The sequence below is a fragment of the Lissotriton vulgaris genome, chromosome 2_1, assembly GCF_964263255.1.
Source record: "Lissotriton vulgaris chromosome 2_1, aLisVul1.2, whole genome shotgun sequence".
In the NCBI taxonomy this organism is placed as follows: domain Eukaryota; kingdom Metazoa; phylum Chordata; class Amphibia; order Caudata; family Salamandridae; genus Lissotriton; species Lissotriton vulgaris.
The window spans coordinates 627,302,883-627,325,266 of record NC_141687.1 but is presented as its reverse complement, the minus strand read 5'-3'; positions in this window follow the sequence as shown (position 1 = coordinate 627,325,266).

Here is a 22,384-nt window from a genome sequence, read left to right as displayed (position 1 = left end):
AGGATCGTCGACGAGAGGAACAGAACCACGAATCGGATTAAGATGGTTTTCATGGCTATGGCGAAATAAGAACTGACAATTGGAATTGGAATGAGACATAAGCAGCTTATACTGCACACACGCAGCTGAAAGGTTTGTGCATTTGTCTGATGGTGGCATGACGCTACTGCGTCGCGACTGTGGTCGTGGAAGATAGCAAATGCTACATATGAATCTAGGAACATGGCAACGACCTGGTAAGAAGGAATGTATCGAGGCTGCTCATAACTATGTGGCATGTTCCACGCACTAACTACATTTATGCTGCAGTTATGGAACAGGTAGAAAGCCACTATGACAGTATTGACTGAAAGCTTAATGCATGTGATTTGTTGATGACGACGTGATTGTAAGAACAAGGACACACGGCCGAGAGTATTGGGTCCCTCTATTACTGACTAATGATTGCCAGGAGCGTATTGTTTTATATTCAGTGACTGCCAAGTTTTGCGCTGCATTGATATTGTTGTTTTGACCACATCCACCACTGTGGATGCTGTTGTGTACCCATGGCTGACCCTCCAATGGGTGTTCCCCAACTTGGTTATGTTTGTGTTGTGGGAAATGCAGGGGTTTGTTTTTGGCATAATTGGGGTGCTAAAGTGAGAGGAGGGAGGAGGGACGAGGGCATGTTCTACAGATCAGAATGTTTGAGATGCAACTCCACAATCCAAAGCTGTTATGTAACTAAATGTTGGAAAGATACCAATTTTTTTTTTTAAATATATATTTTTATTGAGAATATAACATTGAAATATCACATATAGCAACCATTCAAGAAGGACAATAGGAAATATTCTCATGTAAGGCATTACATTATGCATGTACAACATTGAAACTATACAGTGCAGTAATCTCATGTCCCGGGTAGCAGTGTTGGAATGAAGGGGCCACGATAATCACACAGTAATTTCTCATTTTTGTGAAGTGAACTCAAGCTTGTCATGTCCATTGGGTGGTATGCCATTTTCAGTGAGGTTGATGCCTCCGCCATATCTGATTCATTACAGTTATTGCATGACTATACTCCATTGTGTGATGCTTGGGCGCATCCGGCATTATATCAGAGAAGTAGTTACATTCCCAACTCTAATGGGAACGTAATGCTGTGTGTTTACGTGTATAGGCAGGTCTCTTTTGCCATCTGCGCTGCGCTTTACATCACCTCTGCGGATGATTCCAGTGAGTCCTTCGCATGGAGCACCCCCGCAGCCTCTGGTGCGTGTGCTATCAGCTACTGACAATGTCGTCATGTGCCTACGTCTTAGCCATTGGCCACCAGAGTAACTAAGGTGTCCCGATATCAATTCTCTATTTAACGTCCAACTAGGGTAAGTGGGAAGGGGGATCAGGATTTTAAAACTGAGCAAAATAGGGGGGGGGGAGAAAATTTACATAGAAGGAAAGTTGGGATAAGACTCCCTACAACGATTAAAATGGGCGAGTCAAGAAAAAAGGAAAAGAAAACAGGGAGAATACGCCAGTAAGACATGTCCACTGGGGCACATAATCAGGTGTCATGTCTGTGTGTCTCAGTGTGGGTGTGGTCTCGCGTCCGAACAGGTGGAAGCCTAGCGATCAGGGAGGGCGGCCCCGTCCGAGTCAGGGGCAAGGAATGGTAGCGACACCTGGTGGTGCGCCTGGGGGAGGGTGTTTCAACTCAATAGGACAGTGAAAGACAGTTGTTTGTCGTGCTGCGTGCGAGGCATGTTAATGTTTCCCTTTGTCCCATCATGTCTTCCGGGTGTCCGCCTTTATTGCGTTGCTGTCACATTAGTGTCATTAGGTGTGGGTGGTGTCTGAGGTGCGTCCTGGTCGGTGTATGCCTGGCGGAAAGTTTGCAAGATGTCCCTCCACAGCTGCGCTATCATTGAAAATATATCAATACTTCCAATTTCTGTGTCAAGAACGATGCATTGTCTGACTATATTACTGCAAGGAGTCATAATTGTAAACAAAGGGCATGGCTGAGGACAAGTTAAGGCCGGCAGCCTTAAATCTATTAACGTGGAATGTACGTGGACTAAACAATCCGAAGAAGATAAGGCACATGTTTGCATATTTGGATAGGTTACATGTCGATATTGCTATGCTCCAGGAAACCCATTTGGCCCCAAGCTCTTCTTGCAGACTGGGGAGTAAATGGGCGGAATCGTGCTATCATTCGATGTATTCATCATATGCTAGAAGGGTGACCATATTAATCAAAAAAGGCACGAATTTATCCATCGACACAGCTATGGTGGATACAATGGGAAGATATGTCATTCTTATAGGGATGCTGCGAGGACAGAAATTGGTCCTTATAAATACTTATGGCCCAAATACAGATGCGCCTGAGTTCTTCCATGACATTTGGCAGAAACTGCATGATGTGGAAGACAGGGAGATAATATGGGGGGAGATTTCAATTTGGTGCTTCAGAAACACCTAGACAGATCTGGGCCGGCTACAGAACCACACAGGAAAGCTATGCGCAAAATGAATGACATCATGACAGAACTTGCATTATATGATTTATGGCGTATTAAAAATCCGATGGGCAAAGAAGCAACGCATACATCTGCCATGCACAACAGCTGGTCCCGCATAGATTATTTTGATAGGGTCGAAGAATGTGTCACACTGGACTAACAATGTTTAACACCTCCCAAGGACATTATCTGACCACAGAGGCGCAACTAGAGCCAAATTTCGGGGGGGGCTAAGAAAAAATTTCGGGGGGGGCTGAACCTTTAATCAGTAGGCAGAGTGGGGCTGCAGGGGCTCTTAGAAGGGGTGAAACAACTGCAAGGCCTAATTAACATTCAAATGGTCTTTTAAAGACCTGTTAAACGTTCGGGTGCGGCTCTGTGTGTGCCCGGGATCTGTCTCAGCCCGGGCTGCCACACACGATGGGGGGGGCTGAAGCCCGGTGAGTTCAATGGGTGTTGCGCGCCTGTCTGACCATAACCCTGTATCACATTACCTACCCCCACCGTATAGCTGGCGCTTTAATGCAGGGGCACTGACTGACACAGTATACATGGATACGATAACAAATGCCATATCTGAGTATTTCACTATTAATGCACCTACCATGGAAGACCCAGGCCTACTGTGGGAAGCTTTCAAGGCCACCCTTCGCGGGGTCTGCTTGAGCACCCCCGCAGGTATATTGAAGGACATTCGCGGGCAATTAGCCAAGAGTGAGAATAAACTGACAGAGCTAGAGCGCGCATACGAACACTCCCGAAATCTGCACCTGCTAGGGGATATTAGAGAGGTGATGACTGAGTACCAATCCTTAGCCTAGGATGAAATCAAATATAAGACGAAACGTGCTAAGGCCAGAACTTTTGGCGAGGGGGGGAGACCTGGGAGGGTGTTAGCATCGAAAGTATGTGAGGGACGCGCTGTGCAGACAGTACTGCAGGTTAGGAGCGAGGATGGGGAGATGCAAACTACCACTGGGGGCATACTGAGGGAATTTGTAACAACGTACAGTACATTATATAAATCACGGCACACTGCTACACAGGAAGAAATAATTACGTACATGGAAGATGTGACCATTGCGTGGCTTTCAGATACCCAGCGGCAGTACCTCTCCTTCCCAATAACAGTAGAAGAGGTCACGGAAATTATTAAATTGTTACCCAATGGGAAGGCACCAGGCCCTGATGGGTTTATGTGTGAATTTTATAAAACATTTGAGGTTTTACTGGCACTGCATCTTGTGGCAATGTACGGGGACGCATTTGAAAAATCGATACTCCCACCTACTCTGCGTGAAGCGGTATTAGTGGCACTACTGAAACCGGCAAAAAACCCTATATACTGCGAGTCCTACAGGCCGCTCTCATTAATAAATGTTGATTCCAAAATACTGGCCAAATTATTAGCAGTACGATTACAACCTCTCATGACAGCACTGGTCTTGCCAGACCAGTCTGGATTTATACCGACGAGATCCACAACACATAATACAAGAACACTATTTGCATTGGTACATTACTTAACGCCATCCACTAAAGCAGCTGCGGTAATGTTGGATGCGGCCAGAGCATTCGACTCGATAGAATGGCCGTACCTCCTGACAGTGCTTAGGAGATGGGATTCCCTCCAATCTTCAGGCAATGGGTCCTGTTACTTTACACCAAGCCTATGGCACGAGTTTGTGTTAACAATTATGTATCTGACATAGTCACCATAGAACGCGGAACACGACAAGGCTGTCCATTTTCACCGTTATTATTTGCACTGGCATTGGAGCCTCTGGCTTGCAAAATTTGACAAGGGTATCGTTACTCAGCATTGCAATTTTTAGAACGACCACTTCACATCTCTATGTATGCAGACGATATGCTACTCTACGTACGAAACCCAGATTGCAATCTAGCCCCACTACTGAGAGAATACATTAAATTTGGCCGACACTCTGGGCTCCAAATAAACTAGGATAAATCAATTATACTTCCCCTCACAGATAGCACAACTCCGCACACAACAGAATTCCCTCTAAAGTGGCAACAAGATCCAGTGAGGTTCTTGGGTGTGTGGTTTCACAGAGACCCTGAACTTATCATACGGGAAAATTATGGCAAGGCTGTCAGCACCAATGCGACCAAAATAGATCGCAGGATCCAACTGCCTCTTTCGTTAACTGACAGAATGGCAATAGTCAAAATGGTGGTGCTCCCAAAATTCCTATACTTATTTAATAATATCCCCATCACACCGCCACCCGAAGTGTTTAGACAAATACAATCGCTACTCATAAAATTAATATGGGCAGGTAAACAAGCTAGGATCGAGATGCGAGCTCTAACGCTACCATACTCAAAAGGAGGTTTTAAAGTGCCAGATTTCCGCCTCTATTACTTAATTGCGCAGGCCCAGTACGCCTATCATTGGTATCACCGGACTCCCTTTCTAACACACACAGCCATAGAGGAAAGCGATGCACACCCTGTCCCACTAACAGCGATAATAACGCATAAAAGACCTGCATTACACAATAAAGATATTAACACTGTAGACACAACGAACGCTGCATGGTCTCAAATAGGGAAACTGCCACATAAGGAACCTCTATACGCACCTGCTCTTCCATTACACCATCATCCCAACTTATCTGTTACACAAGAGGAGGTGGGTATGGGGCTATTACGACAGGTGGCAATTGACACGCTGGGAGATCGCTATAATGAAGGGACATTTAAACAACTAGAGGACTTTGACTACGTAAAAAAACAAACACTCCTCTTCCGCTTCACTTTTCATAGACTCCAAGGGGCTGTCAAACAACATTACCGGACATATCCAGCGGAACCACCGCAATTGAATGCACTACAACTGATCATTACATCACCTAATGATAAAAAGCTCATATTGCGACTATATGCTGTCGTACAGGATGAGATAGCAGACACAACACATAGAGAATGTGCAAGATGGACCGAAGTGTTGGAAACCCCGTTTACGGAGGAAGAATGGCAGAATGCCTGCTCTGTGGCTGAAATGTTAACTCCTAACGGAAACTTAAGAATCTTACACTATAAATATTTGCGCCAAACTTACCATACACCAGCACGACTTCATAAGTACGGTTTAAGACCGGATGCAAGGTGCTAAAGATGTGGATGGGACTCTGCAGATTTCATACATTTAGCGTGGAACTGCCCACCTGTGCTTCAATATTGGGGGAAGATTGTACAAATGTTAAGTGATATGGTTGGGGTGTCCATAGACTGTACAGTCCGTACATGTTTGCTAGGCCTATTGAGCAACGTCCGAGCTGCAAGACGAAAATGTTGTTTAATTGCACTATTACTGGCTAAAAGACGAGTATCGGTAGCCTGGGATAGCAAAAATGTTCCGCAAACAAACCAATGGCTCCATGACATGACGTACTGTCACGAAACACTACTTACCTATGAAGAAGAGCTGCCGACGGGATCACGCCCTAGAGACTATTGGTCGTATTTGGTGGCATATATGCAAAAGAACACAAATGTATGAATACACGTGACTATACTATTTGTTTCCCTAGATGATGTACAAATGGCTTTATACTGGTGTCTTATCTGCATTATATGAGCAAATGTATACTATACCGGGATGTGGGATGCGGTAACATGATGATCTGTATGGTTGTTTACTTGATTATGTTACACTTTGAAAATACCAATAAAAAGATTTTTTTTTAAAAACTATGGCTTGCGCCCCCGCGGTGTACTGCTTGTGACCTCGCATATTACATCACTCGTGATGTGGCCGGTGGCATTACTGATGACATCACTGAAGACATCTCGGGTGGCATCACTGATGACATCATCGACAGAACAACCCACACGTCCACTCACATACCCAAATAACCACTCATACACTCACTCACACACCCACTCACTCATCCATAGAGCTACTCACACACCCACTCACACAACTACTCATTAACCATAAACCTACTCACACAGTCACTTACTCATCCATGCAGTCTCTGACACACCACGCACTCACCCATACAAACATTCACACACCCACACAGATACAAGCACTCACACAGCCGCTTACTCACCCCATTAACTCACTTAACCAAACAACTTCTGAAACAACCACTCACTCACCCATACAGCCACTTACCCACCCAGTCACTCTTCCATACAGCTACTCGCATACCCACAAACTCACCCACCCACTCACTCAGCTATACAGGCAGTCACACAGCCCCTCCCTCACCCATACAGCTACTCACTCACCCACTTATTCAGCCATAAAGCTACTGATACACACACTTATTCACCCATTTAGGCATTCACAGACCCACTTTTACACCCATAATGTAACTCGGATACAGTCAAACATCCATTCACGTAATATATGGTAGAAATGGTATCACTCGTTATACTACCTTCGTATATATGTTTAGCACCCATTAACATTCAGAAAACACTCACAATTACTGGATGATGTGGTCGGTGATGTCATTTGGGATGTCATGGGTGATGTCGCTGGCCAGGTCATGTGGTGTGTGAGGTCATGGGCAGTGCATTGCGGGGCGTAGGTTATAGTTAGCTCAGGTAACTATAACTGCTGAATTTCACCGATTTAACTATAACCTTCCTGTAACATTTGTTTTTTTCAGTGAAAAAATATATATATACATACATAATAGCAACAACAACAAAAAATTAATAAAAAATAATACAGAGAAGATTCCATCGTAAAGGGTCCATGACTTGTGGTGCACTGAGGTTGGGGCAGCAGATCTGAAATTATACAGAAAAGATTCTATCATAAAGGGTGCATGAGTTGTGGTGCACTGAGGTAGGGGCATCAGAAGCATTCAGCGTGTACAGCCGCACTGGGAGCAATACCTCTTGCCTAGTGGACAGCGTCATCTGTAATCGCGACTCGAACAGAAGATGAAACATGTATGGAATACATTGTCGAAACATGTAGGTTTCAGGCACGATGTAGTTAGAAATTAGCATTTAAAAAACCTTAGAAATTCACTGAAAAAACCATAGGTTTCAGGCACTTTATAGTTAGAAATTAGCATTTAAAAAACCTTTGAAATTCACTGAAAAAAACATAGGTTTCAGGCACGTTGACTAAGCCGTGGCAGTGGATGCCGAGATTCAATATGTGCACTGAACGTGACATTAATACTAATTCCTCAAAAATGCATACGCATGTGTGAACACAACCTCATGGTGCACGGTGGATGACTGATTAGGAGAAAAAGTGAGTGTGAATAAATGAATAAATGAAAGTGCTCAGTTGACAATAAATAGAGTACCGACCGATCTGCATGAGTGATGGATGAAGGTGCAGTGAAAAGCACTTGAAATCTGACCTGTCTCGTTAAGGTTAACCGATCCGAATGTAACTCGTTCCAATGTGATAGTCTGCAAAAACATTAAGTCTTGATTATACACGAAAGTAAATCACGCGGTAAAGGTGTGTTTAAAATGCCGTCAGTGCTGGTGCTTACCCGAGCAGTTAACGAAGTCTTCCTCCCATTCTGCTCAAGAATTAAACAGAGAACAATTGTTATCTCCTACACACAGAAATGACGAACCCAGAACAGTGTTTGTGTCCAAGTTTTCCACCAGAAGTTACCAAATTAAAAGAATTATCTTGAAACACTGGCCGCTACTTGCTTTGGAGGAAGATTTTAAAGGCATATATTTACACACAACCCTAGATTCGCATATGAACGAACCAAAAATATCAAAGAATTACCGAATTCTCGGAAAATCGAACCTACGACTGAATGCAAAGGAACACTCCCGTGCCACAACTGTGGCAATTGTAACGCCATTATCAAAAGTAATGTCATCACACACCCTTTGACTGGCAACAAAATCAAACTCAATGTAACCGGGATCTGTGACCGCACTAACCTCGTCTACATGCTGAAATGCCCATGTGGGCTAGTATACGTGGGCAAGACTGCCAGGAAAATTAAAACGCGTATAATTGAACATAAAAGTAATATCAGACTCAAATCATCCAAATCAACAGTGGCAATCCATTTTGATGAGTTTAAACATAATGCCAGCCAGTTACGCTTTTGTATATTGGAACTAGTACCAGTGTTACCTGGGCGAGACAACGCCCAACATTTATTAAGAAGAGAACTATTCTGGATATACCGTCTATCATCAGCACAGCCAAAAGGACTGAATGAACGTTTGGAATTCAGTTGTCATCTTTAATTAATGTAGCGCATTCTTTGTAAGACCTGTTAATATGTTGTGAATTCACCTTGTCATTGGGTATTTCATACATTCAATAGTCACATCACTCGTGTTCATTAACCTCATCATGTTTATTCACTTCATCCTATTTTATTTTCATTCACTGACTCACACAGTTCACTGTCCATTATCTGTCCATACTCATGACTCACGTCACTGCGCACTCCACTGATTTGTTCACCCCGTAAACACCTTTTTTCAATAAAGTTTCATATTCACGGTTTCGCAGTCACCGCGCCATACACCACACGTAACCCGACAGCCTATCAACGCCCGGTTAACTCACAGTAGGGTCACCTGACATTTGACCCGCCTATCACACGCAAGTTTATGGATATTATCTAGCGTCTCAAGATGGCGCCACACAGACCGTGACCGCCGCGTTCACATTACATGGAAAGCAGAATGGGAGGAAGACTTTGTTAACCGCTCGGGTAAGCACCAGCACTGACGGCATTTTAAACGCACCTTTACCGCGTGATTTTCACACGTGATACTTTCGCGTGATACTTTTCGCGTATAATCGAGACTTAATGTTTTTGCAGACTATCACATTGGAACGAGTTACATTCGGATCGGTTAACCTTAACGAGACATGTCTATACTAGATCATACTAGAGCAGGAAGGGAACTGTGGCCGCCATCTTTGAGCGTTCCTGCGCTCCTGGACAGTGTGAACTGCCTATTTAAGGCGTGATCATTACGGGGGCAGCCTGGTGAAGTGGACCTGAGGCTGAGTGTGCTGCAGCGCCTCACATCGGTCGTGCGCGCTGTGTAGCGCTATTTGCTGATTTTAAATCGCCTGTTATTTTATTTACTTTTTCCTATTTTTATTATCCCCTGTTTTTAGCCACACTGATTTCTGGCCTCTTACCTGCACTGTAATTCTTGGAATCACCACCGCTGCTTAGCGGGTCCGGTTCCGGGGAGGTAGTGGGCGGGGAGCGCCATACTAGAGCAGGAAGGGAACTGTGGCCGCCATCTTTGAGCATTCCTGCGCTCCTGGACAGTGTGAACTGCCTATTTAAAGGACTCCTCATGGCGCGCAGCGGTGACGCGCAGCGGGAGCGCCTTCACTGCGCCTGAGTCGTGCTAGAGTCCTGCTCGTCTGAGCTCGTCAGCGTCTCGGAGGTCGGCGAGGTAGGCCTGTTAGATTTTTTTACGTCTTGCTCCTTATGCGAGTCGTGGCTGCACGCCTCTTGTTTCTATGCTCTCCTATTCCTCCTGTGAGCTTCTAGCTCTACGAGGAAATTTTCCTACCTGCCACCATGGTTTCCCAGGTGGTCGTTCTCTTAAGAAGGGCTGTTCGGGTTGTGGTTGGCATATGCCGAGTCTAGCGGGCTTTTTGCCTGACTCCGCCCCCCTTTACTTTCAATGTCATCTCCTTAACACCAGATCTCTCAGTAGACATTCCTCTGACATCTGGAATCTGCTATCAGACTCTAAAACATCGTGTCTGTTTCTTACTGAGACATGGCTAAGTGAGAGCTCTGGCCCGGATCTGGCCGCAGCTATCCCCCCGGATTACACCATCTATAGGAAGGATAGAGTGGTAGGCAGGGGTGGAGGTGTGGCACTAATTGTTGACAAGAGCTATCCTTGTTCTACTTTTCCCGTTGATAACATCACGGGTTGCGAAGCCTTAGGTTTTACTCTTAGGCTATCTCCCCGTCAAACTTGCACTGGGATCATCATTTATAGGGCACCGGGACCGCTTGGCTCCTTCTTTGACGAACTACAGGCGGCACTTTCCGTGCCTTGCCTAAGATCGGAGCACTGTATCCTAGTGGGAGATCTTAATCTCCACATGGACAATTTAGTGGACCCGGATACTAGCAAGCTGCAGGACATTGCTTCGTCTTTAGGGCTGATTCCCTATATTTCCAGTCCTACCCACATCAAAGGTCATACTATTGACCAGATTTTTTCAACTAGCCTAATCGATGTCTCCCTTCCGCTTCCAGTTTTGTGGTCTGACCACCTTTTAATTAAATTTTGCATTCCGCTTGCAGATACGTCCGGTACTAGACTGGCGAAAGACACCAGGAAGGTGTTTCGGCCTTTCTATCGAGTTACGGCGGAAATCTCTGATGCTCTCCACCAACATCCCTGTTTGTTATCAGGCAACTTGGAACAAGATCTTGACCTGGTTCAAAAGTGGCTCACAATTAGATTTGAGGAGCTAGCCCCTGGTAAGCCAGCTAAATCTGCGGGCAGCCGTGCCTCGGCCACGTGGTTTACTCCTCTTCTTGGTAAGATGCGCCAAGATTGCAAGAGGGCTGAAAGAGTTTGGCGGCGTATGTATGACCTGGAAGACAAAATAAAATATAGGGATGCAATTCGACTGTACCATAAACATATTGTGGATGGCAAAAAAGTTTACTTAGAGCGCAGAATTGAAGCAGCGGAAAATACGAGCAAAGACATTTTTAGAATTGTAAAAGAGTTTATTTCCCCTTCCTCGAGTACGCCCATTCATTCTCACACTGAAGCTTGGATTAGCCAGCTCAGTGAGTTTTTTATTAATAAAATTAAATCTATTCAGGGTTCTTTTCCTGATGCGGCTTGTATTCCAGCTGCTGGCTATCTGACCACTCTGCCACCATCCCCGAAGGAGAAAGGCCCTTTTCTTTCGGTCTTCCCTTCCATTTCTCCTGCTTCCTCCCTGGACTATCTGTCTCGGCTTCAATCAGGTTCGCCGCTTGACCCTTGTCCAGCGAAATGCCTAGGAAGAGTGGCGCCGGCAGTCAACATCTTGCTTAACCCACTGCTTAATTCTTCCTTGACAACGGGAGAGGTTCCTATGGCTTGGAAGCACGCCTTGATTCTGCCGCTGCTTAAAAAACCATCTCTAGATCCCCTTGTTCACGCTAATTACAGACCAATCTCCCTCCTTCCCTCTCTGGCTAAGGTGATTGAGAAGCATGTGCATCGCTCCATCTCTAGCTTTATCGAGAGCAATAATATCCTGCATGACTCTCAATCGCGCTTCCGTGCGAATTTCAGCACAGAGACTGCTCTTCTTGAGATCACCGACGCCATAAGAGAGTCTTTGGATGGTGGGGGTAAAGCCATCTTGGTCATGTTGGATTTGTCGGCGGCTTTCGACACCGTTCCCCACGACGGTCTCCTTTTAAGACTCTGGGAGGTCGGTTTTCGTGGAACGGTGTGGAAATGGTTTAAGTCTTTTCTTACCAACCGCCGACAAGTGGTCTGGGCACCCCCGTTTTCCGCCGAAATGCCGCCGCTGGAGGTTGGGGTTCCTCAAGGGTCCATTCTGAGCCCCACCCTTTTTAACATCTATATGGCCCCTCTAGCGGCGGTTGCGGAATCTTTCGGTGCCCGGATCATATCCTATGCTGATGACACCCAGCTTCTTTTTACGTGCAACAAGGGCGAGGATTTTGACGGCGGCCGGATTAAGGAATGCCTGGGCGCGGTATTTGACTGGTTTCAGAGGCACAGTGAAGTAGTGTGGCTCACTGGTTAGAGGCGGCAGACCCGAGAGCAGAGGACGGCCCGGGACCAGGGTTCGATTCCCGGCGCGGCAGGTTTCTGGACCAGGGTCAGCGGACTCGATAATTCTCTCGCCTCGGTGCCCACTCTGATCAGCGATCACACTCGGCAACTCTGGGCATTAGCTTGCCTCATCTTCACTAACGGCCCCACCAGACCGCCGGGGATGCCTGGTCTCACCCTGGAGATACCCATTAAGGGACCATCTCTCAGGGAAGCCAGGAAGGGTTTCGCAGCGGTCGAAGCGCCTTGGGACCCTACGGGTAAGTAGTGCGCTATATAAATGCCTATACATTTACATTTACAGTTTGAAGTGCAATTCCGATAAATCGGAGCTGCTTTTCTTCGGATGCCCGCCAGATCCCTGTTGGAAGACATGGTGGCCCCGCGATATGTTCCCGCCTGATGCTGCCTTGTCAAAAGCCAAGAATCTGGGTGTCCTGTGTGATGATGATCTCTCCTTTAGACCCCAGATCATAGGGCTGACAGGGAAATGTTTTGGTATCCTGAAAATGTTGCGGAAATTTCTTCCACTGTTGTCTCTGCAGCATAAAAAAATTACTGTCCAGGCCTTGATAGGCTCGCGTCTCGATTACGCGAACGTTCTAAACTCTGGCCTTCCCAAATATCTGATGGCGCGCTTGCAGGTTGTGCAGAATTCGGCTGCCAGAGCCATCTTTGGATTACAACGAAGAGCAAGAGCTTCGGAGTTACTCAAGAGACTGCATTGGCTCCCAGTCTCTAAGAGAATTACTTTTAAAGTCCTGACCCTTGCCTTTAAGGCCCTCCACTCGATGGGCCCAAAATATCTTGGGAAGCGTATGGCCTTCTATGCTCCTAGGAGGACGTTAAGGTCTGCTATGCTGGCCAAAGCCGTTGTCCCTACCATTAAACGTGCTCGCATTGGAGGTCGTTCCTTCCGGTACCTGGCACCTCGATGCTGGAATGAGCTTCCTTTTTCTTTGAGAATAGCCAGCAGTCTGCTCACCTTTAGAAAGGAACTGAAGACCTGGCTTTTCTCTCAGTAATCTTTCTGTCGGCCTGTGTTTGGTGGTGTGTTGTGCACTTTTCCTTTTAGTTCTCTTTGCCAAAGCGCCGGGACACTCCTCGGAGTAGCCGTGCGCTATAGAAGAGACCTTTATAACATAACATAACATAACATGTCAGATTTCAAGTGCTTTTCACTGCACCTTCATCCATCACGCATGCAGATCGGTCGGTACTTTATTTATTGTCAACTGAGCACTTTCATTTATTCATTTATTCACACTCACTTTTTCTCCTAATCAGTCATCCACCGTGCACCATGAGGTTGTGTTCACACATGCGTATGCATTTTTGAGGAATTAGTATTAATGTCACGTTCAGTGCACATATTGAATCTCAGCATCCACTGCCACGGCTTAGTCATGTGTGTAGCACACAGATGCACTCAAATTATATGTTATTCTTAACCATGTATATTTATGAGACTGTACTTCGAAAACTTGTTGCATTTATACATTGCTTTACTTGTTTTGCCTTCAGATATTAAGACCCCTGATGAAGGGCAGAAGCCCGAAATGCATTGGGCATAAACTATGAATACATATTATGAAGTTAATAATATGAAGAATCAAACATCGATATGAAATAAAGATAAAATCTCTCAAAAATAAAGATATGGACCTTTATTGAAGATTCCAGTGAAATTCCATATTGAGTGCATTGAGGAGACGTTACTCCCAAGGGAAATAGCACATTCATTAGTTATTCATACCCGCAGACCAGGCGGGTTCACCTCGATAGCACCATAGAAAACCAAGACAAGTATTCACGAGATTAACACATCCGAGTGCGATTTCCACACTCCGTTTATTGGATTTCTAATCAGGCCAATCATATCGGCCATAAACAGTGCAGGAGAAAAGGTGGGCCAATATATTGACTACTTTTTACAGAACTTAGTAAAAGATTTGCCGAGTTATGTGAAAGATATCGGAGATTTCCTTAAGAAAATAGAACACTTGGCATGGACGGAGGATCTATATCTAATTACTCTTGATATAGAATCTTTATACACAAGCGTAGACCACATTCAAGGGTTAAGAGCAGTGAAACATTTTTTGGACACCAGGTCCAGTGAATTCTATGAACACAACAAGGTCATTCTTGAGCTCATTACATGGTGCCTTAATAATAATTGTTTTCTTTTTGACAAAGATATTTTTAAACAACTGAGGGGTGTGGTAGGGGGCCTGTTTCTCCCCCAGCTATGCATGATTGCATGTCGGCTGGTGGGAGGAACAGGTCCTCTAAACAACCCACCAAGCACTATTTGAGTCGCATGTTGTGACATATTTAAGATACATATATGACGTTTTTATGCTGTAGAAAGGTGGTGAGATTGAAGCACATCATTTTATTGATGACATCAATAATAACTCCATGAACCTTAAATTGACATCCCACATTCATAAGACGCAGGTTGCATTTTCAGATGTGAGGCTTCACATAAATTATGGAAAATTAGAAAGTACTCTATATAGAAAACCAACTTCAGGTAACATCTTGTTGCATGCTAACAGCTCACATCCCAAACACCTCATTGCAAGTATACCGTATGGAGAAATTCTTAGACTTAAACATATATGTAGCAATGAGGAATATTTTAACAGATGTCAGATCGATATGGTGAGAGGATTAAAAGCCAAAGGGTATGCAGATAAAATCATCAGTGATACAATAATAGTACAATAGCTAGCACACGACCTAGACACAGTCTTTTTGAAAATGACAATAGCGAAAAAGAGTCAGAATCTTCTGCTAGGTCTAGAAATATCGATACCCCCAGATTGATCACTACTTTTTGCAACGAAGAACGGAGAATCAGAGCCATCATCAATAAACATTGGCCGATAGTGCTAACTGACAGTGTTTTCCGCAACAGACTAGCAGAAACCCCTATAATCACATTCAGGAAAGGGAAATCTATGGGTACCATTCTGGATAAAAATTCCCCTGAAACCAGAAAAGCTGCTTCATGGTTGCAACCAACGAAAGGGTTTAGAAAAGGTGCAAAATGCAAGGCATGCAAATTTGGCTGCAATATGACACACTATTCCACCCCATTTAGTGAATTGTCTATTCCAATCCAGGGCAATTACAACTGCAAGACCGAATATGCTGTGTATGTTCTGAAGTGCACCTGAGGGCTTAACTACATCAGTAGTACAAAGTTGCAGGTGCACGTCAGAATGTTGCAGTGCATTGCGTTGCGAGGAGCTTCTAGCTGTGAAGTTTTTCAGACAGGAGAGATGTCTACATGTTGACTACCATCCATGATGAAAGCACTGAACCGGTGACTGTTTGGGGTGAGGTTGCTGAAGCGCGTAAACCTGTGTGCATTTTAGACTATATTAGGCACATGGGTGGTGTTGACAGAGTAGATCAGAGGTTGGAACCGTATGCTGCTCTTCGTAAGGCTTACATTTGGTACAAGAAGTTGGCTATCCATCTTTTCCACTTGGCAACCTTCAATGCTTTTGTTGTGTTCCAGGAATCTTGTCCTCAGTCAAAGATGACTTTTGTAAAGTTTCAGGAGTCTGTAATAGGCAGCCTTGTTTTAGGCAAGTGTTCCTAGAGTTGGAGTGGTGGAGGATGTTGCTAGATTGAAAGATCGCCGCTTTCCTGATCACATTCCTCCTACATCCTCAAAAGACTTTCCCAGTCGGAGATGTAGAGTCTGTTGGCGAAGAGATTTGCGGACGGAGGTTCATATGTACTGCCCCGAGAGTCCTTCTAACCCTGGGCTGTGCGTGCCTGCTTGTTTTAGACAGTACCACACGCAAAATAATTTTTGGGAGCATCCATGAGTGGTAAAGTGAACTGCCTAGCTTCTATTGTTTAATAATTTTTGTTCAGTTTCAAAGTTGGCATTTGTGTAGTGTATTTAGTTTTAGTTGTTGTGTTAGTAGATTTGTATCAATTTGCAATTTGTTTGTGTTTTCTTATTTATATTAGAAAAAATTCTTAAATGTGATGTCGGTTTACGTGGAGTGGCGATTGTCTGGCGGTGTGCGCGGTCTGGCGCTTGGCTGGCGCTGTGTGTGGACTGGTGCTTGGCTGGCGGTGTATGTGGACTGGTGCTTGGCTGGTGGTGTGCGTGGTCAGGCGCTTGCCTGGCGGTGTGTTTGGATTGGTGCTTGGCTGGTGGTGTGCATGGACTGGTACTTGACTGGTGGTGTGCGTGGAGTGGCGCTTGGCTGGCGGTGTGCCTGAACTGGCATTTGGCTGGCAGTGTGCGTGGACTGGCGTTTGGCTGGTGGTGTGTGTGGACTGGTGCTTGGCTGGTGGTGTGCGTGGTCTGGAGCTTGCCTGGTGGTGTGCCTGGACTGGCGTTTGGCTGGCGGTGTGCGTGGACTGGTGCTTGGCTGGCGGTGTGCGTGGAGTGGTGCTTGGCTGGCGGTGTGCGTGGATTGGCGTTTGGCTGGCGGTGTGCGTGGACTGGTGCTTGACTGGCGGTGTGCGTGGACTGGTGCTTGGCTGGTGGTGTGTGAGTAGTGACTTGATGCTGGTCACAACACACACTGCTAGCTGAGCGCCACTCCATGCAATCCATCAGTTTGTGTAGTTGCTGTGTCAGGAATGTGGGCGTGTGAAAGTGATGGGCCCTTGAATGGCGCTGTCTGCTGGTGGAAGTGTTGTAATGTGATGGGCCCGCAGCTGGCGGTGTGAATGTTTTGTATGTGTCACACGTATGAAAGGTGTATGAATGGCCTGTAAAGAGGTTGGTGCCTTGTCGTGGCTTTACAGCTCATGAGCTGTGAGTCAATGGTTCAGTTTCTCGTCCATTCAATTATTAACAGTGCATTTCATTTTTGTCAAATCACTTGCTAATACAATTGTATATACTGAACCATCCCTCACCCTCGTGCCAAATCTAACCAGTATGTGTGTGTGTTTGAGGAATAGATGGCTGTGCAGGAATCTTTGTCTTTTTAGTCTCTCTGCCAAGGTGTACATTCCACCTAAGAATAACATACCAATTGTAGATATTGTTATTGTTGAAAACCCATGGGAGTACATGGTGATATCTCTCTGGTGAATTCTAGCAAGTTATTTTATCCACAATATCCTGCAAAACTCACAATGTCTGTCACATTTTCCTTGCGATATTGGGCCAACATTGTCACGCTGCAGAACTAAACAACTAATTTTGTCAAACGATCTGGTTTTGCTAGTGGGGTCACCTGGGTTTTTGACCCAGTGTTCGGCGGCCATTTAGGGAAACCTACCAAACCCACACATTTCTGAAAAGTAGACACCCTGTGGCTTCCAAGGACGTAAGGCTTGCGTGGATCCCCCAACGTCCCCTTACCCAGAATCCCTTGCAAACCTCAATTTTAGCTGAAAAAATCAGTTTTTTCATACATTTTTGTTTGGGAAAGTGTAGCATCACCGGGCTCACACAAATTTCCTACCACCCAGTGTTTCCCCAGGTCTCCCGATAAAAATTGTGCCTCACTTGTGTGGGAGGCGCAAGTAACCGAGACAGGCAAGGGCCCAAAACGTAGTGAGGCGACATCAAAATTGCATATAGCCAGGTTCTGAGCTGGGATGGTGCAGTGAGATAAATAACGGTGATGGATCAAGCCCTGATCTTTGGACTGGGTAAGAGTGGTCTGCTTAATTCAGACACTCTGTTCATCACCACCCCCTTTTCTGAATCGTTTTTGGCCACTATAGGTGTGGCAGGGTATACTCAGACATGAGTCCCTTTCTCACTGCACCATCAAGATTCAAGCAAGCCGGGCCGAAGACGGCTGAAATGCCAGAAACCGGTCCCCGGTAGCTTGTCTCCTTTCTGGTGAAGAATTGGCTTGGTAGTTTAGTCTGCCCTGTTCCCATGATGCACTGGGCCAGGGTCAGACTGATTTGCATATAGCCAGGTTCTGAGCTGGGATGGTGCAGTGAGATAAATAACGGTGATGGATCAAGCCCTGATCTTTGGACTGGGTAAGAGTGGTCTGCTTAATTCAGACACTCTGTTCATCACCACCCCCTTTTCTGAATCACTTGTGTGGGAGGCACAAGTACCCGCGACAGGCAAGGGCCCAAAACGTAGTGAGGCGACATCAAAATTGCCTATCTCAAAACCACCTGCTTTTGCAAGGGGGTCACCTGGGTTTTTGGCCCCTTGCTAGACGGGCATCTAGGGAAATCTACCAAACCCACACATTTCTGAAAAGTAGACACCCGGGGGCTTCCAAGGAGGTATGGCTTGCGTGGATCGCCAAACGTCCCCTTACCCAGAATCCCTTGCAAACCTCAATTTTAGCTATTAAAAAAATCAGCTTTGTTTCACACATTTTAGTTTGGGAAAGTGCGGCATCACCGGGCTCACACAAATTTCCAATCACCCAGCGTTCCCCCAGGTCTCCCGATAAAAATGGTGCCTCACTTGTGTCGGAGGCGCAAGTACCCGTGACAGGCAAAGGCCCAAAACATAGTGAGGCGACATCAAAATTGCCTATCTCAAAACAACCTGCTTTTGCAAGGGGGTCACCTGGGTTTTTGGCTGCGTGCTCGACGGGCATCTAGGGAAACCTACCAAACCCACACATTTCTGAAAAGTAGACACCCGGGGGCTTCCAAGGAGGTATGGCTTGCGTGGATCCCCCAATGTCCCCTTACCCAGAATCCCTTGCAAAGCTCCATTTTAGCTGAAAAAATAATTTTTTTCACACGTTTTTGTGTAGGAAAGTGTGGCATCACTGGGCTCACACAAATTTCCTACCACCCAGCGTTCCCCCAGGTCTCCTGATAAAAATGGTGCCTCACTTGTGTGGGAGGCCCAAGTACCCGCGACAGGCAAGGGCCCAAAACATTTTGAGGCAACATCGAGATTGCCTATCAAAAAACGTTTTGGGCCCTCGCCTGTCGTGGGTACTTGCGCCTCCCACAAAAGTGATACAAAAGGGGGTGGTGATGGACGGAGCATCTGAACAAATCAAACACTCACACCCAGTCAACAGATCTGGGTTTGATCCATCACCGTTCTTTAGCCCACTCTGCCACCCCAGTTCAGACATGGCCATATGCAAATCAGTCTGACCCAGTGCTTAATTTGTAAAATATGAAGTGCAGGGTGCTGAAATGTTTGTAGGAGGCCACACCTACTTTTTGCTGGCTCCACCCACTTCCTCCATTGGCTCCACGCACTAACTATATTAGCTCCACCCACATCTTCAACTGGCACTGCTAAAAGTCTGTGTATGGCCACTGGAGCTAGTACTAGGCGGCCGCCGGTCAGTGCTTCTCATCGTCATGCTACTACTACCACGCGGTGACGTGACCTGCTGCGACCGTCGTCACGCCACCACCACACTGCACATTATGCCTTCGTAAAGGTTACTTCGCTAGTTTGCTTCATTTCATACTAAAATAAACAGCACACAAATTTACAATCTGTTGTAGGCACCCCTAAAGTCCACCTTGCCCCGATTAAATCTGTTGTCAACCTTGCTGCCAGGCTTATATCTGACTGTAAGCGATTTGATCACATCTCTCCTGTCCTCAAAAACCTCAACTGGCTTCCAATTGAAGGTAGATCCACCTTCAAGATGGCATGTATCAATCACAAAGCCCTTCACCAAAACACCCCCTCCTACCTCTCTGACAAACTACAAAAAGCTGGTTGCTCTGGGTCCTTGAGAAGCACTAACGCCCTTGTCCTCATCCCCCCCGAGACTCAAATGTAAAAAGACCCAATCACGTACATTCTCAGGTAATGCCCCTACGATTTGGAACTCTCTCCCCAAAGATCTTCGCTGTAACCCCTCCTACCCTCTCTTCAAAAAAAGACTCAAGGTGCTTCTTCTCAACAAAAATCGGGGTACCTAACGTCGCTGTAATGACACTGTCTTTATTTTATATTCTCCTCAACACACCCCCTCTTTCTTCCTTCTCCTACTTTCGCTCCCCCTCTCCTTCTTCCCTTCTCTCTCCTATTTTTCAACCTTCCTCGTCTCCCTTATTTATCTCTTAGTTACTTTCTTTCCTCATTTCCCTCGTCTAACTGAAATGCCTTATCCTATGTTAGTTTAATTCACTATATAATTTTGTCTCTATGTGTTTACCTATCTGTAAAGCGCTCTGATACTCTTGGGTCCAGTAGAGCTATATAAAACCTTTAAAATAAATAAACTAAGGACACGTTGATTCCAGGCACCCACTCAGGTGGGAACAGGAATGGTGTTCAGCTAAGCTGAGCTGCACAAGGTGGACATCACCATTCCCACATACAGGAGTCCACCATTTTGTGCGGCACACAAGTAGGGGTCCGAATGAAGCCAACTATTCATGTGTGAATCAAAACATACAAAACATAAACACACAGGATGCATGCATCTTACAACAATGTCCCATATAACATGTAAGTAAATGACACCAGTTATGGGGAGTTACAAACCTTTTACTAAAGAGAGCTAGTGAGCAGTCTGTCCACAGGGCACAGATAAAATGGCCTGCACTCCTGCACTAGAAACTCACAGCCACCATCTCCAGTCACTGTGTAGCCCGGATTAAGAGGTAGCCACTCGGAATGACTGCACACTTTGGGTCTCATGGCAGTCAGTCTCACAGGAGGGAAAATGCAGAAATGTCCTATAAATGTACAACGGCACAGCGGCACCCCTTCCCAAGCCATGCAATGGTTGCTTGTGCCAGTGGATTCAAGCTAGCCTGGCTGATGAGCGGTGAAAGCCCAAAACCGGTCCCAGGATGCTTGTTTCCAGTCCAGGGAGGAGAGGGCCTGGCAGTTCGGGCTGGACTATTCCCTTGGGGAGCAGGGTCAAGACTGATTTACATATGCCTGGTTGCAAACTGGGGTGCCACAGTGAGCAAAAGATCGATAGATTAAACCCAGATCTGTGTCTGGGGTGAATGGTTGAAAAGTTTCAGAGCTCCGTCCATCATCTCCTTGTGTTTGCTTTGATCCAGCTCTCGTTCACTAGAGTAAAACATACAACGGACCGCAATCTACATTTTGAGGTTATACAGAACACCAATTATATGCATATATGCCAATTTTTGCTTCAGATTTTTTATACTGGTTTTTAGGATGCCGGGCACTCCTTTAAATCCATATCTAGATGCAGTTAATATTAACGTAATATTTATTTAGGTGTATAAAGACTGCTCAGGCATAATGTACTCCCGGTTTCTGAGTGATCCACAGAAGAGTATCTTTTCTCTGGACCAGTTTCTTTCTGAGATTGGAGATGCTCTGCAGTGGTACTTGGAGGCACTCAGCTCCTGAGGGATGCCCGCCCACAGAGCTCAGCATTTTGTTTTGAAACAAAACCACGGTTCTTCATCTATCAGTCGTACTTTGAAGCCAGAATAAGTTGTTTTTCATTTATTCTGCCAAGATCAAAGACTTTGTACTGAGAAATGCACGGAGGCTCATTCCTTCTTTTCAACTAGTTAATGCAAAGTGTTCAGACAGGAGGACAGTGCACCGGCAGCTTGCGCTGTACCGCACAGACCACATTTTGCGCCTAAATCGACTCCAGGCGCCTGGTTGAATTTAGAGTGGGCTGTAAGAGCCTAGGTGGTCCCAACTTCCTATTTCCAGGGAGTCAGCTCTTTCTGTGAAGCACTCAAGGCCATGGCACCTGATTCTCACTGTGGCATAAAAGTTGCTGCCTCTGTGCATAAGTAGTACAATGCTAATGTATTGAGGAGTGTTTTGTTTTACTGTCGGAGTTTACTAAGCATAACAAAACCCTACACACAAAAGTGTGTGCATACATTTATACGGTAAATAAATGTGGAAATAAACTAATTGTACTTTTTTTTCAACAATCAAAAAACATATTAGATACATTCCAACAAAAGGAGAAAAACAAAATGGCTTGTTTACAAGCCCCTGGCCCTTGCCCAGCTGGTGCCGCAGTGCTGGACCAGCCAACAGAGAAGTGACTATGTGTCGGCCAGCCACAGTAACTCATGCTCACCCCTTACTACGCCACAGGATGGAGCACAAGGTCATCTGAGCCCCAGGCCATGGAATTACTTAGTAGTTTTATTTATTTGAG